The sequence below is a fragment of the Ursus maritimus genome, unplaced genomic scaffold, assembly GCF_017311325.1.
Source record: "Ursus maritimus isolate PB19 unplaced genomic scaffold, ASM1731132v1 scaffold_30, whole genome shotgun sequence".
Lineage (NCBI taxonomy): Eukaryota > Metazoa > Chordata > Mammalia > Carnivora > Ursidae > Ursus > Ursus maritimus.
The window spans coordinates 3441927-3468359 of record NW_024425564.1 but is presented as its reverse complement, the minus strand read 5'-3'; the positions used below and the strand labels follow the sequence as shown (position 1 = coordinate 3468359).

Here is a 26433-nt window from a genome sequence, read left to right as displayed (position 1 = left end):
GCTTGTTTCCTGAAGCAGAGGCCTGGCTAGTGCAAAGCACAGTGGTGCCCAGTGGCTTTCTAAGGAAGGTGTAGAGGAATGCCAGGCACACTCCAGCTTCAAGTCTCCCCTAATTCATTGCTGAGCTTGCCCATTGCCACCACTCAAGGGAAGGAAACTAATGGAAACAAAGATTTGCAGGCCCTTCTTCTCTCCTATGCCCCCTTCTCTTAACAAATCTTGGCATTTTCCTGAAGGGCATGGATGTTTCCTCTCATTTCATTTTTTAATTGAAATATTCTAGATACATTAAAAGGTATGTATCAGTCAGAACATGCTAGATTATGCAGCAGTACCAAACAACCCTGATATCTTAGTGGCTTGACACACCTCTGCTTCTGCTACATGTCCTTGAAGGATGAGCGGGGGGCTCTGCTCAGGAAATCACTCAGGGACCCGAGCTGATAAGACAACTACCATCTCAAGCATTGTCAGAAGCAAAAGGGAAATCCGGAGGGTCTCAAAAGGCAATTTCATGCTCTAGCATTGGCCAGAACTAGTCACGGGCTTCCCCCAACCACAGGGAACCAGGAAGTTCTGTTCTAACACTCAGAAGGGAAAGGGGCCACAAATGTCTGGGGGAAACAATAATAATGACCACGGACTAATGAATGGCAACATAAACACCGCAGACCCATGCTGCCCAACCTAGCAAACATCACTTTGCCCATACTGGTGAGAGCCTCTGTGCACCTGACTCAAGTATCTCTCTCTCTGCTCCCTGCTCCACTGAGGCAACCATTCTCCTGAATTTGATGTTTATCTTTCTCTATATTTTATCATATATTGTTTATATCAATATATAGTACCCGTATGCATAGATAGTAAAATATATACATACACAAACACACGTATTACACACACCCTTTGCAGAGGGGTGAACTGGGTCCTGAGTCACCCCTCAGCCTGCCCTGGGGCCTAATACATTAGGTCTAACATAGCGTATGTTCTGCACGTAAAGATCATGTGGGTGGTATCATACTGTATACACCTGTCGGCAACTTTCTTTTTTGATCTGCGCCATGTTTCTGAGAATCATTCGCATCGACGAGTGAAGCTGTGATTGATTGTGTGACTATCACGGTGTCCACTGTGGACGGGTATCTAGGTCACCGGTAGCTTTCTGCGATTCCGTACTGCCGGGCTGTGAGCATTCCTGTGCGCTCAGTGAAGGCTCGGGAGGGCATCTTTCACTTGGCGAGAGAGATTGCCAAACAGTTCTCGCACGTGGCTGGACCAAGCACGCTCCGTCGGCTGTGCAAAAGCCTCCGGTCTGTCTCCACCAGCACCGGGGGACTGTCTGATGAGCATCTCCCCCGTAGTTTTCATGACATTGAACTCATTCATCACTCTATAAATGTTTATCAAACACCAACTGTGTGCTGGGCGCACAGCCAGAAGCTGAGAATAATCAAGAGGGACAGGACTTGGCTCCTGCCCTCAGCGAGCTTGCAGTCTGGTAGGGAGGACAGATGCTTTTATTCAGGAATCATTAGAAGAGACTGGAGAGCATAAATGGGCGAATTAAAATTATCCACCCTGCTACCTACAAGCAGCCACTATCTTTTTTTAAGGATACGCTCCTGAGTTCAGGGCATGTCAAAGAAGCTAGGCACTTGGGCAGAAGGACGGGGCTCAGCATCCAAGGGGCCCAGACACCTTGAGCCATAGCTCAGGCAAGATGGTTAGAACCTTGTCCCAGGGGCAGTAGCCCATCAGGCAAGAAGACCACTGCCCCATGGCTTCTGGAACTGAGTGGCTAGGAAGCTCAGAGCAACAGCCATGGTCTGATAAATCAACCTGGAGTCATAGTGCACCTACATTCAGGGTGTTAGGGAGGAGCCTTCAACTCTCAAGATCAGTGATTGACAATAGGGGGCAGGGAGCTGGGGTATGAGGGAACTGCAATCCCAGCGGGACTAGCGATGGCAATGGTCATAGTAAAGCAATCCGACAAGATAGGCTGGCTGAGGAATCGAGAGTGTCTGCTCGATTTGGACCTGAATCCCTGGGTGGAGGATCAGGTTGCAGGCAAGGCCAGACCGTGCAGAGTCACTGCAGCCGTGTTGTTTGAGGGGTCTTCTCACGTTGACCATTGAGTTTAGAAGCAAAGATGGCTCTCGGCTATAGCGCTAGGTCCAGCTTAACTCAGTAAATCAATCCGCAAATGTAGGTGAATCCAGGTATGAGCAGGACGTGACCCTAGACTCCGCATGGGATACAAAAACATTTTTAAAAAAACACCTTCATCAGAATAGAATTCATGTACGATAAAACACAACCATTTTAAGTATACAGTTTGATGAGTTTTAATCAATGCTTACATCTGTTTAAGCACAAGGAAGATACAGAACATTGATAAGAAGCCTTTAAGATCCCTGTCATTTTCCTCAAGGACTCGTTCACTTGCTACAAGATACAGACACTTAAGAGAGATAGTGAACTATACGAGGCAGCAAAGCATTCAGTTCTAATAATTGGCACAGATTATGGGGGCTGGGCACTGGAGGGAAGTGTCTGGTCCTAATGCAAATACACTTGGGGCTGGGGGCTCTCCATCACCCACAGAGGGTCAGGGAGAGACAGGCCAGGCTCCACAAGCCTTGCTTTTCCCAAAATATCTCAGCAGCCTGAAATGCCACCATGAATCACCCCTTTGGTTTAAAATGTTTGGTATTCCCTATGGAATACTTCTATTAAAATGCACAGAAGTGGGGCACCTGGGTGGCTCAGTCAGTTAAGCATCGGACTCAAGATTTCGGCTCAGGTCATGATCTCAGGGGAGTCCTGAGATGGAGCCTGTGTTGGACTCCACATCCTTTCTTCCTTTCTTAACCTTGTGAGAGAGTGGGTCCTTCCTTTGAGACACCTCATGTCACCACAGGTGGCAAGTCCCATCCGAGACCTGTGGCGTTCATTTTGATCCAGAAAGAGGGAAAATGACGTCAGGAGAATGAATTCAACAGGGCTTTGGGGAGACGCTCAACATGGGGGGAAGGGAAAACACTCGAAGTCCATGTTCATCGGGGCACTGGGGCACTGGAGTTTAGGATAATAGGCGTTTCCCTCTGGAAAAGAAAAGACTGCAGAGGTAGGAGATTGCCACCTTCAAACATCTGAAGGGTGGTTGTGAGGCAAGAAGGATGGAATAGATTTATGTGGTCTAGCTGGAAGTCGGGTGGGGAAAGCCGAAGGTGGCAGGTATTAGCTCAATATGAGGAAGAACTTTCTTAAGGTCAGAGCTATCAGAAGAGGGAATGGTTTGCCACAACAAGTAGTGAGATCTCCGTCACCAGAGGCATGTAAGCCAGACATCTTTTGGCAGGAATTCAAGTTTTTTTTTTCTTTTAAGATTTTTGTTTATTTATTTGACAGAGAGATAGAGAGCCAGAGAGCACAAGTGGAGGGAATGGCAGAGGGAGAGGAAGAAGCAGGCTCCCCACTGAGCAGGGAACCCAATGCAGAGCTCAATCCCAGGCCCCTGGGATCATGACCCGAGCCGAAGGCAGACGCTTAATGAACTGAGCCACCCAGGCGCCCCAGGAATTCAAGTTCTGAGTGGGTCATTGGATTAGGTCTCTTCTATCACTGAGATTCTCCAAATCGGTCCACGGCCCGCCCTTGAGAAGCCCCAGTCAAATATTAAGGGAGGGATGGCATTGTAGAAGGCATGATGGGGGAGGAACCAAAGAACAAAAGCTACAGCCTCCGTCCTCCGTGTCACTGGGCAGCTGTGACAGAGGCAGAGTGTGCTCGGAATCACCAAAGAGATAGAAAACACACACTTCTGAAGTTCAGAAGCAGGAGGCCCTGACAAGGGTTGGGGGGGAGGGGCACCTGGGAGGAGCCGAGATGGCGCCAGGCCCGGAGAGAGACTTCAGAATGCAGACAGGCAGAAAGAAAAGGGAGGAAAGGTGTGGGCACCGGCCAAGGAGTAGGAACCACAGGAGCCGGGCACGCAGGAGCGCGGGAATGAAGGCATGAGAGCCGGGGAGCCAGAGCAGGCCAGGCTGAGAGAAGATGCGGGAAACAGGCCGGGGAAGGCCCAGGAGCCGTGGGCGGCCCACAGAGGAGATGCGTGTGGCTTGGGTCCAGGGTGCCCATTTGGGGCGCACAGGGTGTTGTGGGGGGCAGATTTCTCCCCCAGGTCCAATCACGCCGCAGACCACCAGGCATCGTGCCCCAGGAATGCCTCTCACCCCTTCCTGCAGCCCCACCATGGCCTCGGGCCCCCTCAGGGCAGTAAGCGCTGGAGAAAGACGGGAAAACCCACAAAAATCTTCCAAATAAGACAAATATGTGGTGCAGACAAAAGCCGTGCTGGGTGGGATGAGGTTTCGGTTGCTCCTCAATGGGGCGGACCCGTCAAAAGTGGCTTGCGGCCGCAGAAAAATGCGTCATCTCCCACTCTCAGCGGGGTGCATTGTCTCAGCTACCCCCCAAAAGAGCCCACGCTGGAGGGTCCACAGTGAGGGAATAGGAGGTCAGTCACTGGCCTCAAGGTCACCCACATGGTCCTGTCCGCTCCCCAGCAGAGGCTCCAGGAGCCTGGGGGGCCACCTTAAGCTGTCTCATGATGGCCATTGCTGGCCTTCCTGACTGTGGTGAGTGTCCAGAGCACTGCTGGGCTGTGTGAGAGGGTGGCCTGGCAGCCTCCCCCCTCAACCCCGAGCCCCATGAGACTTTGAAAGGTGGGGGTCAAATGGTATTCCAAACGGAAGAGTCAGCGGCCACCGGAAGTGTCTCAGGTGGACAGGGGGTGCAGGAGGGTGATGGGAGGTAGTGGGGAGAGGCTGTCCCCAGACTTCTGTCCCCTGACTCCCTCCCCACCCCCATACCCCCCCACCCACAGGCTCCCAGGTCCCTGGGGTTTGCGTTCCATTTCTGCTCCAGTTCCATGGCTGTTAATGGCCATTGTTCCATGGAGAAAGACAAAAATGTTTTCAGTTTAGAGGCATTGTTTCGGACTTTCTCTCCGTGGGCCAGGGGCCTGGGATGGGAGGCCTCCCCTTGGCAGGCTGGCCCCAGGAAGGAGAAGTTGCACTTGATGTGGGAGGGGCAGCCTGAGAGAGGAGATGAGCGGACTCTGTCTGTCTGTCTGTCTGTCTGTGCTGGGTGTCCACAGGGGAAGCCCTGAGAGGGGCCAGCACTGGCCAGAGGGCTTCACCCTTAACCCAGCTTTGGTTTCGTCCTGACTTCTGACCCCTCCTAGCCCCCAGACCCATCCTATCTACTTTAGCTCCTGCCTACTGCTTCAGCGCTCCCACTGTGAATGAGTGAGAAACTTTCTCTCTCTGGGCCTCATTTCCTCATCTGTAATATAAGAAGGTTCCAAGACTCTTCCTGGTTCTAAGCTTTGGCAATGACAACTCAGTTGCCTCAAAGGCCTTGCCTTCACTCCAAGACTCCGCTGGTCAGAGCTGGCCTAGAATTTGGCTGAGTTGATAGCTACCTGGGCAGTGGGCTTTGAAAGGGAAGGTACCTGCCCCTGCCACCTTCAATATTTTAAAATTTATTTTGTAGTCTGGAATTCCACCATTAGAGATTCATTCCTTTGGAGTCTACTTCAAAAGCTATTTGTGATAAAATGGAGAGATATAACACCTTTTAATACTAAGAATAATCCTTTGTTTATATATTTCTCTTCACAGTGTTGAAATCATTTTCAGATATACCATCTCATTTGGGACTGCAACAGCTCAGCAATTAGTTGACCATTGGTAGGTTAAGACTCCGGAGGTAGTGACTCAAGATAAGAACCTGGACACAGGTGATCTCCTCCTAGGAATTACCTGCATTTTAACAGAGGAACGTCCTAAGGGTAAGAATAATCACAAAGGAATGCCTGTCTGGTGGTAGAAATTTCAAGCCCAGCAATTTCAGGCAGGAGACGCTGTCTAGTCTGGCTGGGAATGAGGATGCCACCCCCGAGGGACCAGTGGGTGTGGGCCACTCTGCCTGGAACTGGGCTGAGCCCGTTCGGCAGCACCCCTGCCCACTGTTGTCAAATCAAGTAACCAGCCCTCAAAGATTCACTGGACCCCCTGTGAGGGTGGACCCGCTTGGGCAAGTGCCTGTATTCACAGGAAACACCCAGAGAACAATAATGACTTGACAAGCAGGGTCAGGGAGTGTGTAAGTGCAGAGTGGGGGTACAAGGGAGCAGAAATCGGGGAGGGCTGGGGCGGGATGAGAGCTAGTGCAGAACCTGGAAGGCTAGAGAGGGTAAGTACAGGAAGAAGGGGGTGGAGGCAGTGGTGGTCTCCTCTAGGAAGGGCTACCTGGGCACAAAAGCTCATTTGACACTGGCTGGTCATAATTAGAAACCAAGCTTGAAACAGATACGGTGTTCACTAGGAAAAACTGTGATCATTTATCGGGGCCCCTAGATCCCAGACAGTTTCTGCACATTATCTCACTTGAGCCTTGAACTAGTCTAGATTTTGTCACCCACAGTTTCACAGAGAAGCAAGCTAAGGTTCAAAGACAGTGCGGAGGCCGCCTGAAGTCACACAGCTGGTCAGTGGCAGAACTGGGAGTCCGACCTGAATCAGTCCGGGCTCCAAAGCCTGCCTTCTAACCACTTTGGCAAGGATGACATCCATCTGTAACACGGCCTCCTCTTCCCCCACAAGGGCATTCTTGAGGCACAGACAGCATCCTTGCTATTTTCTGCACAGGCGTTCTTTTTTTGAGACAGAGGGAGCCAGCAAGCTCATGGGGGAGGGGCAGAGGGAAAGGGAGAGGGAGAGAGAGAATCTTAAGCAGGCTCCATGCCCAGCACAGAGTCTGATGTGGGGCTGGATCTCACAACCCTGAGATCACCACCCAAGCCGAAATCAAAAGTCAGATGCTTAACCGACTGAGTCACCCAGGCACCCCCTGCACAGGCCATTCTTGACCTGTGCAACAAGCACTGACAGGGGTTCCTCTCCAGCCCTGGCTTAGTGATGACAGCAAGAGGAAGAAAGTGTCTCTACACTCTAGGGTGCAGCAAACTTTTCTGTAAATATTTTAGGGTTTGTGGGCTGTATGGCCTCTGTTGTTAACTACACAACTCTGGGGAAAACAGCCATAAACGTTATATAAATGAATGGGCATGGCTAGGTTCCAATAAAACTTTATTTACACACATATCTAATTCATACATTTATTCATTCATTCATCAATTCATCTGATTGTTTATTCAAAATATTTTTGCTGAGCACCTTCTATGTATCAGACACTGTTCTAGGTGATGGGAATGCCGTCAACAAGAAAACACCACCTCCCCACCCCCCACCCCCTGCTTGGAGCTCACTTCTTTACTTGTACCTTCCTTGGTGACTGAATCAATGCGTTTAATTGAGTAGAAGCTCTACTGATCATAGGATGGGGGAGATTAGGCATTCTTTGATGTGTTTTTAACCTAGAGGAAAAAGGCAAATCACATTTGAGGGCGAAAGGCAGCATAGGACAGTGGGTAAGTATAGATTCCAGAACCAAATCGCTTCTGCCACACACTGGGAATGTGTCCTCACACAAGTTGTATCGCCCGTCTGTGCCTCAGTTTCCTCACCTCTACAAAGTGGATGACAATAGTAGCATCTGACTCCGAGGACCGTCTTGAGAGCCAACTGAGTGGACATTTATAAAACACATACAAGAATGCCAGACTCGTGGGAAACACATTATAAGCTTCTGTTAAATAAAGGAGATGTCCAAGAGAAAGAAAAAAAACAATTAGAGGGGCGCCTGGGTGGCTCAGTCAATTGGGTGATGGCTCTTTTTGGTCTCAGGGCCATGGAGTTGAGCCCTGAGTCCGACTCTGTGCTCAGTGTGGAGTCTGCTCGAGATTCTCCCTCTCCCTCTCCCTCTGCCCCTCCCCTCCTCTAAAAATAAATACAATCTTAAAAAAAAAAAAAAAGAAAGAAAAAACAATTAGGAATTACATCATGAGATGGCGCCCACTAATTCCAACTTCCCCAGAGCACTATTGTCGGACAAACAATCTCATCTTCCTTAGCTCCTAGTACAACATTTTAAAGACAATATACACGATAACGTAAACTCTTTTTTTTTTTTAAGATTTTATTATTTATTTGTCAGAGTGAGAGGGAGGGAGAGAGAGAGAGAGCACAAACAGGGGGAGAGGGAGAAGCGGACTCCCTGCTGAGTGGGGAGCCCCGTGGAGGCTCGATCCAAGGACTCTGGGATCACGACCTGAGCTGAGGGCAGACGCTTAACCAACTGAGCCACCCAGGCATCCCACTCCCATTGCTCCTCTCACTCAGGAAGAGTGAGTCCAAATGACTCCCTGATCCCAGATGAAAGGGAAAAAAAACCCCAAAAAACAAAAAACCTGATTTACAAAACAGGGGCCGGGCCAGACCAGGCCCTTGAGCCATAGTTCGCTGTTGCCCATCATCAGGTGGACGAGGTGAGATTTACACAGGTGAAGGGTTAAGTAACAGGATGAGTGTCGTGCACCAAGGAACACCCATTAGGTGGTGAGCATGCCAAGAGTCTGTGGCGCTTGCACATTGCAGAGGAGCGGGAGGTGAGAGAGGATGGGCAGGCTGGGGTCCAATTCTGGAGGGCTTTGAATACCAGACTGTGCATGTAGACTTTACTCTCAGCAGCAAAGGTTCATACTGAAATTCTCCCCGTTTTGGGGAGAATACCATGACAGGTGACATTCCTCCGTAAGGATACACCAGAATAGGCTAGCAGAGAGAAGCCAGGCTTTGAGTTCCAAGGGACTCCCTGTGAAGGAGTTTACATCCCCAAGGGCACAGAAAGGGAGTCGCACCCCAGCCCACCATTTTAATGTTAACTGCTTATTTTCACAGATTGCGAACAGAGAAAATGGCTGGTGTAATACATTGTGTTATGGGGGTTTGGGGAATTTGTTGAGGTTTTTTTTGTGTGTGAATACTAAAAATGTATTTGGAAAAAAATGTGCTCCCAGTTTGTAGGGTATAACATGCATCAGTTAAAACTTGTTACTCAAATTCTCCATTATTCTCATTACGACTTTTGTCTACTTGACCTGGAGATTTCTGAGCCTTATCCATGGCCAGAGATTTGTTCATTTTTCCTTGGTTTCTATCAGTGTTTGCCTTATACGTTTCGAAACTGGATTAAGAATCATAGAAATTATGTGTTTTTTATGTAAGTAAGATTATAACTTCTATCTGTGTGTCTCCTTTGTTTCTTTTAGTGTTTTTTGCCTTGGGTCCCATATCTGATGCTAACATACCTGTTTAATCTTTGTTATCATTTGCTTCATATATTTCCCCCCATCTGTTCGTATTCAAAATGTTGTTGTCATTTGGTATCAAATACATCTGTGTGAACAGAATAGAGCAGGCTTTTGCCTTTAATAGAGGAATTTTTCTCTTTTTTATTATTTCAATGATTTTTTAGACTTAACCTGTCCTTTTATTTTATGCTTCCTCTTTAATTTGCTTTCTTTTTTTCTGGCTTTTTGTTAGATTAATTTTTCTCCCCCTCACCCCTGCCTTTTTTTTTTTTTTTAAGATTTTATTTATTCGACAGAGAGAGACACCGAGAGAGGAAACACAAGCAGGGGGAGTGGGAGAGGGAGAAGCAGGCTTCCCGCTGAGTAGGGAGCCTGATCCGGGGTTCGATCCCAGGACCCTCGGATCATGAACCGAGCTGAAGACAGACGCTTAACAACTGAGCCACCCAGGCGCCCCTCACCCCTGCCTTTTAATTCACTCTAAATATTCGGAAGTTGATTTTCCAGTTCTCCATCTTCTGTTGGTTACTCTTACACTTGAATCCGTATAGTCTTTAACTTATGCTTTCCTATCAATGTCTACAGCTAGTCAGGAACTCTGTCTCCTTTAGCACACTTGTGTTCCTCCTCCTCCTCCATTTGTCACCTCCCAAGTTGAGATCATCTGAGTAGATTATGGTTCCATTTTGTTGTTTTTATTTTTACTTTTTTTTTTTTTAAAGAAGCTCTACGCCCAACATGGGGCTTGAACTCACGACCCCAAGAGCAAGAGCTGAATGCTCCACCAACTGAGCCAACCAGCCACCCCCATATTGTTATTTTTAAAATGCTTACATTATGCCTCAATAGTTAGTCAGAGTTCACTACAAGGTTTACTAGTTTCTTTGTTCATCATAGTTTCAGCATCCCACGTCTTCCTCTTTCTTGAATTCACTATTTTTTAAATTGAAGCATCTCCTCTAGGAATTCTTTCAAGTTATCTGAGGGTGGCAAACTTTCTTCTTGTAAAACAAAAAAAAAATGTCTTAATTATCCCCTTCCTACTTGAATACTTTATTTCCCTTTGGCACTTTGGAGGTAGTGTTCCATTGTCTTTTAACAACCAGCCTGATGCCAATTTAATATTACTTTATTGGTGACCTGCTTTTTCTCTCTGGAAGTTTCTAGGCCTTTTTTTCTTTATCGTTGTTGTTCTGAAATTTCACTGTAATAAGTCTCAGTGTGGGTCTTTTTTTCCTGGGAACATTCTGTCTAACGATTAATTTCTTTCTTCAACAACTGGGAAATTTTCTTTCATTAGTTCTTTAATTATTTTCTCTCTTCTATTCTCTGGAGTTCTGTCCTTTGGTAATGCTTATTAGACAGATATCGCTTACCTTTTTCTCTCAGACTTTCCATCTTCTTCTCCTTTTCACTGTGTTTAAGGAGACCTCTTCAACTCAGCTTCCCCTAATAACTAGACCATTAAATTCAACTCATACCATCTACTGAGTTTCAAAATCCGATTTTCAGTTTTTAAGTTTCTAAGACCACTTGTTGATTTTTTTTTTTTAAGATTTTATTTTTAAATAATCTCTACACCCAACACGGGGCTTGAACTCACAACCCGAAGATCAAGAGTTACAGGCTCCTCCCACTGAGCCAGCCAGATGCCCCTACTGGTTGATTTTTATTTTATTATTTTTTAAAAGATTTTATTTATTTGAGAGAGAGCAAAAGTGAGACAGATTGCAGAAGGAGAGGGAGAAGCAGACTCTCAGATGAGCAGAGAGCCCTGTGCGGGGCTTGATCCTAGGACCCTGGGCTCATGACCTGAGCCAAAGGCAGATGCTTAACTAACTGAGCCACCCAGGCGTCCCTACTGGTTGATTTTTAAGATGGATTTATTATTACTTGGAATCTCTTGAGAGTAATTATTCTTCAACTAAACTGGTTTGTGTTGTTATTTGTTCTATTATCTCAGTTTCTTTGGGTGTTTCCTCTTCTATATGTTAAGTTTAGAGCTATGCTACCCAATAAAGTAGCTGCTTGTTATTTAAATTTAAATTATTAGGGACACCTGGCTAGCTCAGTCCACGGAGAGTGTGATTCTTGATCTCAAGGTTGTGAGTTCGAGCCCCGCATCAGGCATAGAGATTACTTAAAATTAAAATCTTTTAAAACAAAATGTAAATTATTAAAACAAAATACAATTAAAAATTGAGTTTCTCAGTTGCAACAGCCTCATCTCAAGGGCTCAATAGGCACAAGTGGTGTGCGGCTACATATTAGACAGTGTGGCTACAGAACACTGCCATCATTCCAGAAAGTTCTACTGGACAGTACTGGCTTAGAGTGTCTCTGAACCATAGTTCTCTGTTTCCTTAACTCTAGTGATTCTTGATGTTCTGCTCATCATTGTGTGTGAGGACGTCTACTTGCCAGCTCTGTGTTCACTGCAGCCTGTCACTGCTTATTGAGGGTGGGTGGGAGATGAGCGGACTCTGACAGCTTTTCTCCTAGGTGACGGCTCCCTATTTCTCTCTCAGAGTGTCAGAAGCTACTTGAAGCACTGCTCTGCCTCTTTAGCCCTAGCATCCTGGGGCAAATCCACAACTGCCCATTGGTCGTGAGGCGGCAAGGAACATCCCTGGGACCTCCTCTGGTTATTTTGAGTGTCTGCTGTCTCAGGCTTGGAGCCCTCAAACCATTCTTCCCTCCACAGCAGTCTTCTCCTTTGTATGTTTTAGCTGTGGTTCCCTCCAGTTTGATTGCTTTAGAGCTTGATCCTATTTGTTCTTTCTCTTTCCGGAATCCAACATTTCTTTTTCTTTGCTTTTTTAAAGATGTAGTTACTTATTCAAAAGAGAGAGAGAGAGCACACATGAGCGGGAGGGGCAGAGGGAGAGGGAGAGAGAAAATCCCAAGCAGGCTCCACTCTGAGTGCAGAACCTGACACTGGGCTCGATCCCACAACCCCGAGATCACGACCTGAGCCGAAACCAAGAGTCAGACACCTAACCAACTATGCCACCCAGGCACTCCTGGGATCCAACATTTCTGATTTGCTGATGGTTCTCTCTTGTTTTCTCACACTGTAATATAGTTATTTTTTTTCTAGAGTTTTCCTGTCATTTAGTGGATTGGGGCAGGAGAGAGGGCCTTCTGCCAGCTTGACCCATACTTCAACAATACCTTTGTGTAAGCATCGTTCTGCTCCTTGTAGACATGTTTCATAACTAACATTTCACTAAACCTGGTGATTCCCAAATTCAAACAGCTGCATTAGAATCACCAGGGAATCCATGGACCCCATTCCTGGGGGCTTTGAATGCACAGCCTGGTTGGGGAATCATCGGCCTACTTAGGGGGATAGGTAGAAAAGAGACTCAAGTACTCAAGATAGGCCACCTACTTTGCAGGCTAGTTTGTGGCCAATGCCTAAATGCCAGGATTCCTAACAACCAGATCACCACTTCTATAAGCGATTGGGACACTGGGTGGTGAAGATGGAGAGTCTAGGGGACCTCTTTCTCCTTGGACTGCGGGAGGGTGAGAAGTTGCAAAACGCACTGGGGATAACTCAAAGACAAGAGAGATACGATGAGTACAATTGAATGGAAGTAAAATGAATGATTGCTGCAGGCCTCTCTCCCTCCCACAGCGATATCAACTCTGCAAACCCCAAAGATCAAAATGGGGCCAGAAAACTCCCCCATCTAGAGATTTTTTTTTTTTAACTTTAATTGCTATCCTACTGAGGGGCCCAACTCCAGGTTTGAGGAGATATATTTACTGGTTAGATTTGCAGTAATGATTATTATTGTTACTGTTAGGAAGAATACACTCATTGTCTCCAGTGAGCTCACAATGCTACACAAACATGACCTCATTTCTCCTCTGAACGGGGCAGGTATTGTTAACTTTGTTTTCCAAAAGAAGGACACGGAGGTCCATTGCAGTCCAATGCCTTGAGCAAGGCCACACATCAAGAGAGGGAGGGAAGATGGAACCAGGCCCCAGGCCTCTTCCGTGTGAGTCCCAGGGCTCTCTGTACTGGTCTAGGCTCACTTGTCTGGTCAGTGCTTTGACTTCTTTTATGGCCATAAAGTCAGCTCCAGGGGTCAGAGGCGATCAGAGCAGTAGGAGTCACCAACATGAGATACCTTGAGAGGAATAATCATTATTTTTCAGAGGCTCAGCCAAGTCCGGACTCTAGGCTCGGCCGTCAAAACCTTCCCTTGTGTGGCCCCCATTTCACAAGACTCCAACCTGGCTGACTCCTCTTCCCACTTCTTCATCAAGGGACTCGGGTACTTCGCCCCGGAATCCCTTCAGCCCAAGAACCATATTCAACAACATTCTGCCCCATGAGGAGTTTCTGCTGCTGGCATGTCCCTTGGGTTGGTGGCAGTACCTTTGGGCCACTGTGCTTTCTCTGGGCCTTTGCTTTTGCCGTCCCCTAAGCCCTGTTGCAGAACAGATTTTGCCCTTCCTACTCTTCACCTTTCCTACCCAAGTTTCAAGCCTCAATGTGCCCAAGAAAGCTTCCCTTGACCTTCCAGAAGAATCCTTCTCCCTCTCTAAACTCCTGCCACCCTTATTCATTCATTCCACAGATAATTATTCAAGACTTGCTCTGTGAGGCAGGCACTAGGGAAGAAGATGGTGATACAACAGTGAACAAGCCAGACAAGGTTCCTGCTCTCATGGAGTTTACATTCTTATGGGGAGAGACAGGAAAAACTAAGCAATTCGATAAGTCATATATTTATGAGTTGTTATAAGTGTGTATGAATGTATCCCAGATCTGTGAAGTCTCCCCATCTTCCACTCTGTCCAAGAAAGAACTTGGCTTGTCTAGGTATGTCAAAAAGGTCTATATGGCCAATGGATTATGGCAGGCAAGAGCGGAGCGGCTTGGGTGAGGCTGGAGGGGGAGGCAAGGCTAGCCTACAAGGCCTTGAAGGCCATGCCAAGTGCCTGGATTTCACATTTAGATTAATGGGAAAAGACTGCAAGATTTTCATCACGGAGTGACATGATTTGAATTATACTTTATGACAGAGATTCTCAATGGGACTGGGGCAGGGGAGGCCAATGTTGCCCCCTGCTCCGAAGGGACATCTGACAATGTCTGGAGACAGTTTTTGGTTGTCACGACTTGGGAGGGTACGTGCTGGCATCTGGTGAGTAATGGCCAGGGATACCGCTGAACATCCTACAGTGTGCAGGACATCCCCCCACAAATACCCCGGGCGCTGAGGTTCTAAAACCCTGCTTGGAAAATGACTCTGGCCACCGGGTGAAGAACAGGCTCTCAGGCACCACTCATCTGCCCAAGCAGCCCCTTTGCCTTTTAACCGGGGCCTTCTGGTGACAACACCATCCATAAGCCATAAGCACAATTCCACTGGCTGAGCGGGGGAGGGGCCCTTCCGAGGTGTCACTTTGCACAGGCCCCCTGCTCTGAGGGGGAGGCCGAGGGATTACACGGACAGGCTCAAACGGTGCCCTCTCCCCATGATCACAGCCATGATCCTGTCATGACAGCTGCTGCCAGGTCAGTACTCTCCTCTCTGACCTCTCGAATGCCACGCCTAATGGGGCCCTGACGGCACACGATGCCCAGCACTTTACAGAGAGTTTATGGGTATTTACACCAGCACGCAAGCCTATCATCACAGCCTTACCATGTAAATCAACATAGCGTGAAAAGGCTCTCCTCTTGCCCCAGTGCCCCAACTTGAGGTTGGTTTTAAGATTTAGGACAGACATGATTGAGCTGTGGTGACAATGGGAGGTCCAGAGGAAATGTCTTCCAAGGAGCATAGAACCGGTGCCTCCTCAGGGGTGGGGTTGGCCAAGCAGATGGTAGGAGAGTTTGTCTTCTGTTTCCCAGTTATGGACCATTCTTTTTCCACTTCTGTGGGGTTTTTTTTTTGGGGGGGGTGTTGTTTGTGTCATGGGAACTTTGAAGAAAGCTGTAGAAAACCTCTCTCTGGGAAAATGAACACTGGAGACAAAAGTTTACTTACAATTTAGGAGATCCTCAGAGCCCCTTCAAGCCTATCCATGATCTTATGAAATAATTCACACCAACATGTAAATGACTAACAAGATTCTGTATTTCCATCTTAATGGGGGAATAAAGCCCTTAAGCCAAAGGAACTGGAGTTCTTACTAGGAGAACTACTCCATTAGTGGGCTGAGACCCACTCTAAAGGGGATGGGAAAGCATCTCCTAACTGCTGAAGTCTTCCCATATCTCTGCTGTACCTACATATAAAACTGGGTTGGGAGGTGGGGAGGCAAAAGAGAGAGAGGAAAGGCAACAGGGGCTGTTGCTAGGCTAATTTGGAATCAAAAGGCCACCTGAGATTTGACCCAATGGGGCTTGTTGGGACCACAGTACCAGATACTCCTGGTCAGCCCAGAGCATCTGATCTCATTAATAGGACAATAAAAATTAGGGGGACAAAGGCCAAGCCCTGGCAGCTCAAATGAATCTCCTCAGCAAGAGGGAGCAATCTCGTAAAGAGTTGTAACTGAGCAAACGGAGGACTCATTGTGTTTCATTAACTTTAATAGTGCTCGTTATGTTGGCTTCCAAGGGCTGTGGGATAGGAGAGAGAAAGCCAGACTCATCATCAGCGCTTGGGAGCGGGCTGGCTCTCGTGGGCACCCCCGAGGCGCCCAGCTACCCCCACGGGCTCTGCAGCCCAGCACGACATCCTGGCTACACAGGCAAGAAGCCCAGGCCTCAAGGACTAATTCTTTCCTGCCAGGGTGGAAAAAGACAGAGACAAAAAGCTTGGGGCAAACCATCTCCAAGTTGGGCAGGCCACCTGGCCCTGGGCACCCACGTAGAGTCCCTTCCCGGGACATCAAAAGTCTGGCTCCGATCCTCACCAAGCCCCCACGACAGGATCCTGCCAGCCCAGACCCTGGCCCTGGGGCCATTGTCAATGCCGGCCACATCCCTGACCTCCTCCTACTTCTCTATTCCAGACGTGTAACAGAAAAACGGAAAACAAACAAACAGGGCCAGTAGAAAACACATCACCAAACAAACCCGCCTCACATTGTCCTCTGTGGTCGGCCAGGGCCTGGAGCCAGAGGCCACTGGCCTGGAAAAGCCCAAACAGCTCCCTGAGCGCAGCCCTGAGCAGAGCCTCCTCTGCGTTGCCTCCTCCCCAGCTGCTTCCTTCTCTTTCTCCTTCTTCATCTTTCTTTTCCTTCTATCCATTCTTTCCCTCCCTCTTACTTTTTTTGTGTGTCTCTCCGCCCCTCCCCGCCCCCAGTTCTCTTTCTGCAACCGTGATGAAATAAACTCTCTAAACATTGAAGAAATTCTGCCGAGTACATAAAGCCCAGAGTATATAAAACCAATTCATGATGTGAGCCGGCCACGCTGCTGCCTTGCTTTAAAGTATCCATCAGGGGTTCCAGACCCAGGCACAACCACTTAGCATCATGTGGAAATCAACTCTTCATCGTCTGACCCACCTTACGGGTCTTAATACTTGTCCCCTTCAATACTTGTCTCAAGTTGAGCTACATTATTAATTCCCTGGAGACCTTCCCCCCTCCAAGTCCTTGCTCACCTTATTTCCATCACCTGGAAAGCCCTTGCCCTCTTCATGCAACTCCACATATGGGAATTCTATGTATTCTTTGAAGTCATCTTTAAACCGTCCCCTCTGGGGCGTCCCCAAGCTTCCAGCTGGAATTAATCTGTCTTCTTTGTGCCCTCATTAGAATTTTATGTTGGCACCTTTGTATTTGGGCATTTACCATGTTCTGCCTTATATTCTAATTATTTAGATGCAAATTTCTCTCTCCTACCTAATTATGAACTTGAAAGCAGAAATTATGTCATCTTTGAGTTCCCATATCCTTTAAGTTCCTGGCACATAGTAAGTGCACAAAGAATGTCAAACTCATTAAAAATCGAACCTATGGTTATAAAGAAGCACACATACAATTAATTCCACATCTTGACTTCACCATTTACAAAGTTGTTTGAGGCACTGGACTCCTTGAGTCCAGTCGTTTTCAGGCGTTTGCCAAGGGCTGGAGGATGGTATGTTAGATGGCGGCACCTACTGGCGAAGGGTGGCATTACAGCTTGGGTCTCCACGGAGGAGCAACGCAATTTCTCAATCTCAACGGGATTAGACCACGGCCAGGAGGGGCGGGTAATGCAGAAGAGGACTAGAATGAGTTTCTCTCGATCCTCAGTAGCTTTAGGCTGATCAAGGGGAGGAGCGTTCCTGAGTCCAGGCCAAGGCTTGCTCTCCACCAGCGCACTTCAGCCTCCCACAGACTGATCATTTTGCAGGACCTGAGTGAGACACCGAGGAATAACAGCCTGGCTGTGATGCCCCTTAGCTTTGCCAACCCAGCTCAGCATGATGCCTAGGACAGCTCAGAGGAAGAGAGGTGGCTTGAAGGGAGAGCCTCTTGCCAAACAAGGGAGGCAAACTTCTGTACGGATATCAACACTCAGCATAAGCACACAGATGGTGAACATTCTGACCCCTTCCTTGCTGCAAGTTTTCAGCTTCTAACAGGATTCTCAGTCCTATGGGAGCCTTTCTCAGAAAATACAATAGAAGCTATTGGAGAACTGAGTTTTTTAAAATAGCCACTCACTTTATGAATTGGTTCATGAATACCTTGAACTTTGCCCCAGTACCTCCGCCCATCCTTTCTTTGATCCAAGGTACCCAGAGGAATTACACTGTTAGGTGGAGGGGTCCCCCTCTCTCCCCAACTTTTTCTCTGGGGAGGGAGCCCAGTGGGGCTTTGGGGGAGGACAGCCACAGGGAAACAGTTCAGGAGCAGCAAAGCTGAGCCTGCCCTCGGCAAAGTTAGGAAGGTCATTAGGAGCCTCCCCATAGCCCCTCCCCTGCCACACCTTTGTTAAGGTTTCCACTGATAACTAAAGATTTAACTGGCAAAGGCTTAATCTTATTATGCTGTCTCATAGGGATATTTGTATTTAGGACCCAAAGAATACGAGGTATAGCTCACAGGAGTGATCCTCTTACGATGGGATTTTAAGCATTGGTGGGAAAGATCTTTGATGGAGCAGTTCAAAGCTGCCTCCTGAGCCTGCTTCCCCGAAATAGAAGCTGCCTGTGGACCCGGCCCCATCCACCTTGGCTCCTGGCCTTTGGGGAGATCTTGAGCTCTGGCTTGTAAGGTTCCAGTTCTGCTTCTTTGTCTTCCAGAATCTGAGAATCTCTGGCCAGAGTCACCTCCTAGGCCCCCTGCATCTCTGTGGTTTTTCTCCATCTTGGAGTCTCCATACTGCCCCTCCGTTTAACCCTCTGCTGCCACCAGTCCTTTCAGGAACCCAAAGCATTCTCAGGTTGGCGGGAGGCAGAGACAGGTCAAGAGATGCTCCTTGGGATTCCCTTGAATCTCCTGGGGATTCCCATGAGCTCACTATTCCTTCATTCTTTCATTCATTCAACATGCCTTGAGCACAACTATGTGCTCAGGGCTGGGGATACAATGGTGACCAATATGGGTCTCGAAGGTTTGGAAGACCAGTGAAGGGAAACAGGCCGTTACAGTATAGCATGGCCAGGGCCATCACAAGGACCACTGAGCTCTGGGCCTGCCACAAGACACATTTAAGCTGGATCTTGAAGGGTAGTTTGGCTTTCCAGCTGGCAAGAACATGGCATATGCCAGGCATGGTGTGGTCTGGGTACAGTGATGGTGACATCAGAAGACAAACACAAGGTGTCATTGGAGAGAAGGGTCCAGGACTGGCACAGACGGCCCTGTATGCCATATTAGAGGTCTGGAACTTACCTCTGTCAGGTAATGGTCCACAGGAGACACAGTGAGTGTCTGAACGGAGGCAGGGGCAATGGGGGTTGACAGGAGGGATGGATTTGAGGGAGGTTTCACAGGATCTGGTGGTCTATTAGATGGGGAGAAAGAAAGAGTCCTTCCAGTCCTGCAGAAATCCAACTGGGGCTGCTGAGTGGGTTATGGGGCCATTAACCCCAAGGTGAGGTCACAGGAAGAGGACAGCTCAGGGGAGAGTGTTAGAGGAACTATGAGTTTGGCTGGGTGTCGATTCAGCTTGAGGTCTTGAAAAATGCCATTGGAAAAAGCTATAAGTAGGCAGAAATACAGGACTAGACAGAAAAGAGAGGAAGGAGCTAGAGATAGAGATCTGAACAATGGACACATAGCATAAAAGCTAGAAGAAAAGTAGGGGTTAGGGATATAGATCTGGGAGTCTTCAGCACACTGGTGGTAGCTGGAGCCATAGGGCCCTGCAGTGTGGAGCAAACTGTCCACCTACTTTGTGCTGGGACGTCCGTGAGACTTATCAGCAGTAACCCTCCAGCAACCTGCAAGGTCAGAATTTCATCCTTCTCGTTTGCTGGATGAGGAAGTTGAAACTCAGAGACATGAAGAAACGTGGTCAAACTCACCCACTGATGGGCTGGGCTTTGAACTTAGAACTGTCTGAGCACAAAGCCGATATTCTTTTCACCACCCTTGCTGTCCCTGGGTGAGAGTCCCTAGGGAAGTCACATAATGTGAGAATTGAGAAAATCCAAACTAGAAACACTTAAGAGGCCAGTGTGGGGAGAGCAGCCAGCAGGGGATCTGGGAAAAGAAAGGGCTCCAAGAAGGGGAAGAAAAATGTTCAGAGGCTTCTGATGACGCAGGGAGGTCAGGCTAGATAAGGACTGGCAGGCAGCCCCAGACATGGAGATGTGGAAGTCACTGGAGCCCCAGCAGATGTATGTCAGAGGAGCCCTGAGCCAGACTGAACTAGGGTAAGGGGTTAAGGGAAGCAGCAAAGTGGAGATGGAGAGCGGGCGTGCTCCTCCTAGAAGTTCAGGAGCCTGGAAGGACAGAGGCAGCAGGATCTGGGGAAGTTTGTAGGATGCTGTAGGTTGTACTGTGTTTGTAGGAGAAGGAGCGGAGGTGAGGGATTCAGGAGAGGGAGGGGATAACTGACAGCTCCAGCTCACTGTAGGGCCAAGACAAGATAGGGTCATTGAACATGTATGCAGGATTGGCCTTGGCCAAAAGGAGGGTCCCCTCCCCTAGTGGTAGAAGGAGAGGGGGGTGGGGGATAGGATGTTCATGCCAGATGGCTTCTGGCTTCTCCATGAAACAGGAGTTGAGGGTACTGCTGGGAGAAGTCAGGGGGCTGAGGCTGGCAGAGGAGAAACCAAAGTTTGGAAGAGCAGCTGAGTAGAAAGGGACAGAGCACAAACTCAGGGCCGTTTGGAGACTTGCCTTGTGATGTGGAGGGGTCTGGAACCACACATTGGTGTCGATGCCAACTGGCAGGCTGGGTATGTTTGTTTCTTCCATGGAAGCAGCCAGGGAGCAGGTGGGAAGGAAGCAGGTGGCAAAGTGACTCAGGTGTGGGGGTGGGCAGGGAGGAAGGGCTGGGAGGACACTGGGATGAGGGGCCAAGGAGGCCACCCAAGTGGCCAGAGGAGAGACCAGAACAGGTGTGGGCAGCTTGGACTGGGCTAACCCCACTCCCCACCCAAGTCTTAGCAGGGTTGCCAGTAGACCTCTCTTATAAAGGTAAGACTAAGGGCCTTGGAGCAAGTTAGTGCTAGAATCTCAGAGCTGGAACAGACTCTGGAGAGCATTACTTCCAATCCTCTGCCTATATGGCCAAATGGCTCCTCAGCCATCCCAGACAGGTGGGACACAAGGACTGACCAGGGTCAACATGTCTGCTGACCTGGTATAATCTCCTCCTCCCTCTTTTCTTCCATTTCTTCAGTGGTTGTTGTTCTGAGCATTCTCTTTTTTCTCTCTCAATCACTGATTTTTGTTTCTATTTCTATCTTGTCCATCGATTTCTTTCTAAGTGTCATCAAGATTCATGGGGCACCTGGGTGGCTCAGTCGTTAAGCGTCTCCCTTCGGCTCAGGGCATGATCCTGGCGTTCTGGGATCGAGCCCCACATCGGGCTCCTCTGCTGGGAGCCTGCTTCTTCCTCTCCCACTCCCCCTGCTTGTCTCCCTCTCACTGGCTGTCTCTCTCACTGGCTGTCTCTGTGTCAAATAAATAAAATCTTAAAAAAAAAAAAGTTTCACCTCAAATCTCTCCTCATCCATGAATTCTTCTTGGATGACCAACTTCTGTTTGCAGACTTTCCGTGGCACTTCACCCAGATTGCTTGATGCTGCATTTGGAATATGCATACTCTGTTTTGCATATACAGATCTTGCCTTCCTGGTGAGATCCAGCATTCAGGGGATTTGCCTTGTGATGCGGAGGGGTCTGGAACCATATGCACTAATGTCGATATATCTCTTTGAGTAGGGAATCACATTTTCTATTTCTTTTGCAGGACTTAAAGGGCCTAGGAAAGCGTGTATTGGGGAGAAGGTATGCGATAAGTCCCATATTCCACCTGATGGAAGGATTCATGACTAATCAAATCGTTAGGAAAAGGAAGAGCAAGAACTGAAAGAGGTGGGACTGGCAGCTCTGAGGATACAGGCTTAGGAGCGCTGATCCAAGTCAGAAGTCAGGGGAGACATGGATTCTGCTTTTAGCTTTGCCTCTTAAATTTGTGTGACCTTGGGCAAGTCATGTGACCTCTCATCAGACAAATATGATGCCTAAAGCCCCCCCCTTTTTTAAAGATTTTATTTATTTATTTGACAGAGATAGAGACAGCCAGCGAGAGAGAGAACACAAGCAGGGGGAGTGGGAGAGGAAGAAGCAGGCTCCCAGCGGAGGAGCCTGATGTGGGGCTCGATCCCATAACGCTGGGATCACGCCCTGAGCCGAAGGCAGCCGCTTAACCGCTGTGCCACCCAGGTGCCCCGCCCCCCCCTTTTAAAAAGATTTCTTTATCTACTTGAGAGAGAGAGAGGGAGAGAGAGAGAGAGAGAGAGAGAGAGAGAGAGAGAGAGAGTCTTAAGCAGACTCCACACGGAGCACAGAGCTAGATGTGGGGCTTGATCTCATGACCCTGAGATCAAACCAAGAGTCAGATGCTTAACCAACCGCACCACCCAGAAGCCCTGATGGCTAAAGCCTTTTGAAGTTGTACTCCTACATGATCCTCCAGAGCAAGATTACTGCCCTATTTCCTCTTATATGTGAAGGGGCTGGTCTGTGACCCTCAGCCTGCCCCAAATGATTAAACTATAACAGTGGCCAGAATGTGTTAGGTTTCTATGGATTCAGAGGAGGCAGCATAGAGAATGGAGGAGGTACACAAGCTTCAGAGTCAAGTCTGGGCCCAAGTCCTGGTTTTGTCCCTTCTTAGTCGGTCATCTGGGCAGTCTGACCTACTTGAGCCTCAGTTTTCCCATCAACAAAATGGGCATAATGGCTCTTGCCTGATAGGCTTGTGGTGGAATGCCTGTTACAGTGCCTGGCACACATAGAAAGCACTCAGTAAATGGTAGCTACGAGCTCTAATTTGTCTGAGTGTCTGGGTCTTCTTCACACAGAGGGATTCTGGAGATACCCTACCCAGCAGGTGAGTTTCCTTCTACTCTCCAACTTGAAAGTGCTGCTGATGAGTGCAGTGTGTTGGATTGCATGGCCTTTCTGGAAACTTCTCAGTAAGAACATGTGACAGGGGACGCCTAGATGGCTCAGTCGGTTAAACGTCTGCCTTCATCTCAAGTCATGATCCTGGGGTCCTGGGATTGGGCTCCTCATGGGGCTCCCTGCTCAGCAAGGAGTCTGCTTCTCCCTCTTCCTCTGTCCCCCCTCCCCCGGCTCGTGTTCTCTCTCCCTCAAATAAATAAATAAAATCTTTAAAAAGAAAAAAAAGACATGTGACAGACAGAACCTATTGGGGGTGGTGAGAATTGAACCCAGTTGGTTGTACTCACACCCAGCAGCATCAAAGTGTGGCCAGCGACAAGAATGCTTCTTCCCAGGCACTACTATACCTTTACTATCAAACACTGTGGCTTTTGTTCCTTCTGAGAAGTAGTCAGAAGAATAGCAGTAGCCACTGCCTACAGAATGCCTACTATGTGCCCAGGGGTTTCCATTCATCATTTCATTTAATTAACATTTCAAGGTGGGTGTTTTTATTCCCTTTGTTGGAAGAGAAAACTGAAGCTCACTGAGATTCAATAACTTACTTGAAGTCACATAGCTAGAAAGTTAACAGAGTTGACATTTGCCTTTTTTTTTTTTTTTTTTTTTTTTGAGAGAGGGAGAGAGAGAGGGAATGCAAGCAGGGGTGGGGGCACAGGAAGAGGGAGAGAGAGAATCTTAAGCAGGCTCCATGCCCAGCGCAGAGCCCAATGCAGGGCTTGATCTCACAACCCTAAGATTGTGACCTGAGCCAAAATCAGAGTTGGATGCTTAAGTGACTGAGCCACCCAGGCGCCCCCACAGAGCTGAGATTTGAACCGCAGGGTTTCTTTTACTCTGGAGCCCTTGTAGTTAGGCAGTGATGCATGCCCACCTCTGAGGTCGTGTGACCATACCTGTGATGTAGACAAGGAAGCTGAGGCTCAGAGAAGTGAAATAATTCAGCAGAAACAGGTAGATGGCTGGAAAATGAGAGAGCCTGACATTGTCCTTGGCAAAGTCTCATTCTGACATGTACATGTTCTCCATTAGACTAGGCTGCCTGTCGAGGAGGGTCACTGGACCCATTTCACAGATGGGGAAGCTGAGGAGCCGAGAGAAAAAACAAAGGCTCATGGAAGGAGACTTGGCTGGGGAGGGGAAGTCTCTGAGTGTGATGGGGCCCTGGCAGAGGTATTCCTAAGCAGGATCTGGCTGGGTCCCCAGCCCAGTTCTCTCCCTAGATATTTGCAGGGGGAAATTAGAAGGAAATGAATGTAAGAAGCAACCCCGAAGGAGAGTGAAGCTGGAAAGCAAACTGTGGCCCGAGAGAGTATGGGAGGTCCGGAGAATCCAGGGACATTTTGCTCCTGCCCGTGAGGGTATGGCATTTGCTGCTGCTTTTGTAATACCACTTGGAAGCACCATCTCATGATTTCTCCCTTGTCACCTTCCTGTGTCACTACCCAGTTGTGAGTCCCTGCAGAAGCGGACAGGGCAGAGGGCCGTGGGACCAGCCCCCCAGTTCACAGTGCCTAGTGACAGAAGCCTTGCTTCTGGGACCAGACTGGATGGGGCGGGGGGGGGGGGGGGGGGGAGCAGAGCAGAGAACTGCTTCTCATGCCCAGATGTGAAAGAAGCGCCCCCAGTCCTAGAGGAGTGGAGAAAAATCTGGCAAAATGAGGAAAAAAGGAAACTAGAGTAAAAGTCCCTGAGCCTCCCAGAGACTTAGCAATTAAGGGGGGCAATGTCCACGCTCAGGGAACCAGGAAATCACACTGAACTAGAGACAAGGTCTAAGGTGACCTATTAATCTGCCTCTACAGAATCCTTCATGCCCATCTCGCCTGTGGTTTAGAGGGTGAGCCAGAGACCTCCTCCCTAGGGACCTAGAGCAGCTCACAGGAGTGTCCAAGGCAAGGCAGAGACAAAGCAAGGCACGGTGCAATCTCCCTCCCCTGACTTGGAGGGGCTCCTCAGCTCTCTACCTGTGTCCCCATGTAGATCAGGCACCATCTGGCAACCTCCAATTCTTCTTCTTTTTTTAACCACTCTCTTGTTTGGGGCAGAAAGGATGGCAAGTTCGCACTTGTCCCCCAGCCCTATACGTAATTGGTGGCAGCAGGCAAAGCAGCTTCAAGAGGGAGGGGTTTGCCAGTGGAATGAAGGAGGGAGGGAGTCCTAGAGTGACAGAGCTGGAAGGGACCTGGGAGATCACTTGACCCAACCTTTTGTGGCCTCCACACCATTCCTGTAATCTGTGTGCTTCCATCCCTACCATCATCTCTCATGCCAAGCAGGGGTTCTCAAAACCTCCTCCCCCAGGCTTCCTAAGGGCACTGTCTCCTGTCTCCTTTCCACCAAGGAGCTAATCCATCCTCTTGTTTTCTAGATAACACTGAGGCTCATTGAGATGTGACTTGCCCAAAGGCAATGTTCGTCCCAGGATACAGCCAGGACAAAACGCCCAAACGCTTGAGACTATTTCCATCCTCCTACTCTTCTACTCAATCCCTAGGGAAGAAAGGGCTCAATTCTTCTCCCTGGGAGCTCAGGAGACCTTTGACTCACACTGTCACCTAACTGATGTGGGCTGCCAGTGTTAAGGTTGTCTAAGAACAGAGTTACTTTCAGGATGACTCTGGTCATTTCCCTTCCTCCCGGGTACCCTGAGGACTTTGTGAGGTTAGTCTAGATCCCAATTGCCTCTTCCCTGAAGAAAATTAGCTCTGAAGCATAAGTAACTGCCTAGAACCTGGCATGGTCTTGGGCTGACTCAGGTCCACACTCCAGGAAAGCCCTCACCACCTTTTCAAGGGGTCTTTCCTCTAGGATGAAAGGAGAGAAGATGCCGAGCTGTAAATCCACACAGGAGACAGTGTCCATGGTTCAGAGACACTGCTCTTTTTATATCTTTTGCCCCTATTTTCTGCAAATATTGTTTCTCTTTCCTCGGCTGCCAGTCAGTTGGAGATATGAAGAGCTCAGAATGGACTGGTTGGGACCACATCTTGAGACTGTGAGGGTAGGTTTGGAGAAGTGTGTTGTGCAGATCTTTGTGTCTATATTTACACACATAAGCATATTCTTGTGGGTTATCTTTTGCCTCTGTGCTGAGTGCATGAGAGTGTTTTATACGTGAGCCCACCTCTATATGGGCAGGGTGACTCGGTGGGCTACCTCCAAGGCCTTAACCGCAAGGGAGTCTGCCCTGGAGGTGGCAGTTTGAGCTGGGGGAAGGTTACTTTCTTCTTGGTCCTCAATTAAAGTGGAGTCAGCACTAGGAAGGAGCACTGAGACCCGACGGGGTGGGGGTGGGGGGTGGAGGTTAGAGTTGGTGGGCGTCCCTCAGTCCGAAGTCGGAGCCCCTCTCGGTTTTTCGAGGTCCTACGTGGCTGTGTCTCGCGTGTGGGGCTGTACCGGGCGGGCGTGCCAGAGTATCCGTGCGATCACGTCCACCCCAGCCTACCCGACACCTCGGGCTCTCTTTGTCTCTTGGTGTAGGTGTGCGTGCAAACCTGCGTCGCACGGCCCTCATCTCGTGCGAGCGCCTGGGCGCACCCTAGCTCCCCCACTCTTTCCGCGGGGAGAGAGAAAGAGCCGGAGCC

The 26433-nt window shown here is 48.7% G+C and overlaps 2 long non-coding RNA genes across 3 annotated transcripts in view; both read right to left on the bottom strand.

Annotated features, from left to right (window-relative positions):
• Nucleotides 1–834: 834 nt before the first annotated feature.
• The window catches only part of LOC103665465, a 69537-nt gene continuing 43938 nt past the window's right edge, over nucleotides 835–26433 (bottom strand). For both annotated transcript variants that reach the window (XR_569298.2, XR_005838742.1), the window contains one exon: nucleotides 835–2241. This is a non-coding gene — a long non-coding RNA (uncharacterized LOC103665465). The remainder of the gene's footprint in view (nucleotides 2242–26433) is intronic.
• On the bottom strand, nucleotides 15833–19169 carry LOC121106045. Its single transcript, XR_005838744.1, has 2 exons — nucleotides 19094–19169; nucleotides 15833–17609 (listed from the first exon to the last, which is right to left on the bottom strand). It is a non-coding gene; the product is annotated as an uncharacterized LOC121106045 (long non-coding RNA).